Genomic DNA, 6,000 nt, shown 5'->3' with positions numbered 1-6,000 from the left:
ACGTTGAACGGATTTACATCAGGGCTCGAACCCATAAACCCAAACGTTCAATAAAATTATTTGTACGAACGTTTAACGTTCAACGCGAATTACCGACATATTCAATGTTCTCTATTCTTTGAATATTTGGTGTTCTCCATTGAACCTAATCATATATATATATATATATTAGGGAGAAGTTCAATGAAAATCACTAGATATTCAAAGAACAAAGATAAAATCTCAGCCGTTGATTTTATCTACTCTAACGGTCATCATTTGTTCACACAACGTTCAACAGATTTTTATGTTGAACGTATATAGGGTCGATCCCCAAAACCCCCAAATATTCAATATAATTTGATGAATATTCAACAGTTCGTGGTCTCCATATAATGCGACCCTATATATATATAGTGGATGACTAAGATAAAAACACTTCTTAAAATATAAAATATAAACAATTTTTAGCCCTTAAATCATCAAGATCTACAGTTGATTCGTAACCATATTGGATGAATTCATGGTCCTGAATTTGAATCCCAAAGGTAGCAAAAGTTTATTTTTCATAATTCGTAACCCTGTTAGATGAATTCATACATTCTACATAAAATTCGTACATTGAAAAACGTTTTTATTTTTATTTTAAGAAGTGTTTTCCCTATATATATATATATATATAGGGTGTGATTCCATGGCAACCACTTACTTAGATGGAGAATAAAGACCATATCATGATCATTGGATCAATCTGAATCAAGGGTCAATATAATTCCATGATATTAATTTTCGTGTAATTAAATATTGTTAAATTGCTTATATTTGGCCGCTGAAGGACAAATAAGTAATACTCCATTTCAACGAATTTGGTATGTTCAACAAATCCCGTGAATTTCGCATTTTATATTCTGGTGGAATTCAATCCGATATAATGGATCAATATTGTAGGTTTCATTAGTATGTTCATTTGTATGTTCATTTTCTATTTCAACGAACATATCAATGAACATTAGTATGTTCATTTGTTTTTATATGAATATATCGACGAACATTAATATGTTCATTTATTTTTTATACGAACATACCATCTCCCTCTCACATACCCACATTCAGATTTCTCTCCCTCTCGAACTCAGTCACCACGGCCTTCCTCTCTTCCCAGGGACCTGATCTATTTCAACGAACATATTAATGAACATTAATATGTTTATTTATTTTTATACGAACATTAGTATGTTCATTTGTTTTTATACGAACATATCGACGAACATTAGTATGCTCATTTGTTTTTTATACGAACATATCATCTCTCACTGCTTTTACTCATAACTCACCTGTACCCGAATTTTATATCAATAGAAATGTATCTGCATATCTAATTTTCTATAATAAAGTAGATTTGATTACATGTAATTAAGGTAACCTACGGTTACACAAATGAGTAAAATACCAAAGTATCCTTAGCATATAAAATACTGCCAGTAATAGGATTGATTTACTACCGTCAGATTTCATCAAATCAACGAACGAGATCATGTCTCCTTTCTCTACCTATCTTTGTGTTTCCATAGAACTTCCCCCTATATATATATATATATATATATATATATATATATATATATATATATATATATATATAGGATGGATTGAGTAAATGTATTGAGTTATTCAGCCTTCGTTGTTTCCTTCTACATTTAGCATTCTTTATTGATCCATTCCCTATATATATATATATATATATATATATATATATATATAGGGAGAGGTTCAAATAAGAACCACTAAATAAAATTAGAACAGAGAACCATTTTAAACCATTCGATCATCAAGATCTACGGTGGATGCATCATCTTGGTGGATGAATGCAGATCCTGGGTTCGAATCCTGAAGGGAGCAAAAAATTTATTATTTTCGGATGCATTAAATTTAATAGCGAATGCATTAATTTATATAGTAGATGCATTGATTTTAATGGTTCTTATGTTCTCACGATAAGTGTGGTTCTCACTATAACCGCACCCTATATATATATATATATATATATATAGGGAAGGGCTAAAATAAGAGCATTTCTTAAAATATAAAATAAGAATCATTTTCAGCCCTTAGATCATCAAGATCTACGGTTGATTCGTAATCCTGTTGGATGGATTTATGGTCCTGGGTTTGAATCCCAAAGGTAGCAATAATTTATTTTTCACAATTCATACTTTTATACAACAAATTCATACGTGTTGTACATAAAATTCATACATTAAAAATTGCTCTTATTATATGCTCTCACGGTAGCCTACCCCTATATATATATATATATATATATATATATATCACACGCGCGCACATACATATATACTAGTTAAATATGTGTAGTTATTTTGACTGTCTTCTTCTTTTTTTCTTTTTCTTTTGGGAATATTTTATACCATAAAATCAAGTTAGTGGAAGCTTTCTTTTTATTAGAAAAATTTAGTGGAAATTGATTTTGAATTTAATTTTAAATAATTGTAAGTACCTTTTTTTCTCTCTTATTTTTCTTTATCTTTTTAAATCCTATTATTTCACTCTTTCTCAAAATTGTATTATTTCGTTCATAAAAATAATGTAATATATATTTTAAATTAAAATTTATGATAAAAGCTTTAATTTGATATATAATATGTAAAAATTAAATTTAAAATGAACCATCTTATAATTATTTAATGTTTCTCAAATGAATTAATTTATATAATCTTAATAAATTATCTAAGTTTTTATCTAACCGTCACATTAAGCATAATTTCAAAATTATTATGATTCAATTTGAAATTGAAGTTGCCTTTATAATATACTAGCATTTGCATCTCGCGCAATAAATATTTTAATGATTTTTTTAGATATATATATATATATATATATATATATATATATATATATAGGGTGCGGTTATAGTGAGAACCATAATTATCGTGAGAACATAAGAACCATTAAAATTAATGCATCTGCTATATAAATTAATGCATTCATTGTTAAATTTAATGCATCCGAAAAAAATAAATTTTTTGCTGCCTTCAGGATTCGAATCCAGGATCTGCATTCATCCACCAAGATGATGCATCCACCGTAGATCTTGATGATCGAATGGCTTAAAATGGTTCCCCGTTCTAATTTTAATTAGTGGTTCTTATTTGAACCTCTCCCTATATATATATATATATATATATATATATATATATATATATATATATATATATATATATATATGTTAAAGTTCAATGAAGAAGGCCTAAATGTAAGAAAGAAGAGAGAAGTAATCTAATCCGTTGATCTTATCTAATCTAACGGACATGATTTATTCACGCCATGTTCAACGAATTTTTTTGTTGAACATATGGGGGGTCGAAACCCAGAACCCCCAAAAATATTGTATATGTTCACGAATGTTCAACGAAAAAATCCGTTGAACATGGCGTGAATAAATCATGTCCGTTAGATTAGATAAGATCAACGGATGAGATTACTTCTCTATTCTTTCTTACATTTAGGCCTTTTTCATTGAACCTAACCCTATATATATATATATATATATATATATATATATATTAAAGCAAAATAAATCCTATTCTAACGGCGATATGATTAAATCCTATTTCAAAGGTTGTTTTTTTGTAGATTTAATAATTAAGGATACTTATCTAATTTCGCATTTTGAGATAAACTTTGTTGTGATTTTTAAGGGATCCATAGTTTTTTTCTATAGTAGGTTTTTATTCCTAATATACAGTAGGTATTAGAGACAAATTAAAATAGAATCAATTTTAAATCGTGTCCATTGAAGTATTATTGATTAAGGGCATAGATTAGTTCTACATTCTTATCTTAAGGGTGATTTTTATTTTAACCCAATTAAAGTATTATATACGTTGGAACCTGAATTGGTCTACCCATGAGGTCGAAGATAATTTGTTAGGGAATATAAATAGAATTAATAACATCAAAGTCATATATATTAAAGTAAAGGGTTAATGGCGGCTAAATTACTTAACTATACCCAAATTCTGGTTTAGGTACTATACTTCAATGTCTGTAATACAAAATACCAATCTTACAATTTAATCTGATTTAGGTTTTCCGTTCAAATTCCGGCAAGGGCAAAATAGGAATTCTGCATACGTGTCTACATTTAAGCAAGCTGGCGGCCAGGTGGCGTCCAACTGTGCGGAAGTTGAAACGACGGCGTTTCTGCACAAGAAAAGGCGCGCCAAACCCTCCCTTCTCTTCCTCTCTTCGTTTCCAGCTTTTCCTTCCACTTTTTCATTTCCACCTTTTCATTTGTCTTAATCTTTCGATTCCCAGAGTACTGACAAAGCCCGTTCTTCAATCTCATAGCAAAATTAAAGGTTTATTTTGTTGCAACAAAAAGGGTTTCGCAGGTGTTTGATTTGTTTATTGCCATTTCGAAGCACAAGTCAGTAAACTTGTGACCAAGTGGTCCCAAGGTCTTAAAAATGGTGAAAAGGTACTCCTTGTTTGATTCTTTAATACTTTTGTGGTATGCTTTGTCGCTTATTTGCAATACAAGTTGTATTATTTAGAATGAGTTGTCGCGCATTCTTGAATACAATATTTGTGGTATGCTTTGTCAGTGTTGTCGCCTTCGAATTAATATTGTAGCTAGGGTTTACTGTTCATGTTGTTGGACTTGTGTATGATTTCCTTTGAAAGTGCATGTCTGTAATTTTTTTTTTCTGTGTGAATCGCGTGCAGTTCTGAATTTGGTTTGCACATATGCCATGGTGGTCGCTTCATAAACAAATAAGCAAAGCAACACTATATGGGAGGGGAGTTTCTGACCAAAATAGGGTTAGACCCTGATCGTTTTGGTTATTTTGATCTCGTTGATTATGTCAAAGAAATAGGGTATGTGTCGTGGGAAAACCTTTATTATCGAATCCCTACCACTCAAAGACATATAGTAATCGTAGATGATAGTTGTGTCATGAATATGTTAACAGCAATGGGTAAGAATTTGATAATTACAGTCTGTGTTGAGGGTGGGGTTAAAGCTACAAAAGTTACAGAAAAGATAGGAAAAAATATTTATTTTTATATGATGCATATAACAAAAAACTAATCCAAATTGTGTGAATGGTTGGCATAAAGTTCTTTTTTTTTTTTGACATAGATCAAAGTGTTTAATTAACTTGAACATAATAATTCTACAATACATGTTCATTGATAAGTATTTCAGGTGCATTATCAAATATATAATCATTTTGGTTGGAATCTCAATATGTTCATGTTCGTTCCATTTATTTTTTGTGTTCCATTTTGCTTTATTAACGATGTTCATTATACATATTGTAATTTGTACATGTTCGTTCTAGTTGTGTGAACATATATATATATATATATATATATATATATATATATATATATGTATATATTTTTGATGAGAATGAATAGTTGAATGAACATAGATATATATTGTACCAGTATTGTTCGTTTATCTGTAATTTTATTTTCTCACATTTGTTATATAGTTATCAAATACTGATTTTACTCCTGTATCGTAAGATTTTTAACAAATTATTTCAGATTGATCAAAGCATATTGTGTTTATATTGTAGGAATTGTCGTTGGTTGAACTCCCTAGATCCCCTGCTTTGTTTGATAAGGTACAGTTTTCTCGTCTGTTCATCAAATAATATTTGCATGTTCATATTTATTCGTTATAATTCGTAAGTTTATAAACAGATGTTCAAAAGAATTTTTTTGATATACGCATAAATTATATAACATTCCTTAGTAACTATTATAATCGCAGGATGACATTGTGGACATGAATGAGTACAAGTTCACTATTATAAACTTGATCATGTAATTAATAAGGTACACTCTGTTATCATGTTTGCATGCGTATATGTACAAGTTCACTATTATAAACAGTAGTGTTTGTTATTTTGTAATTTCATTTTCACACATTTGCTATGTAGATGGCAGAAATATTGATACAAAAATATATTATGTTTATGTTATAGGAGC

Source organism: Salvia miltiorrhiza, chromosome 8 (assembly GCF_028751815.1).
Source record: "Salvia miltiorrhiza cultivar Shanhuang (shh) chromosome 8, IMPLAD_Smil_shh, whole genome shotgun sequence".
Lineage (NCBI taxonomy): Eukaryota > Viridiplantae > Streptophyta > Magnoliopsida > Lamiales > Lamiaceae > Salvia > Salvia miltiorrhiza.
Note: the sequence above shows the minus strand (reverse complement) of the source record.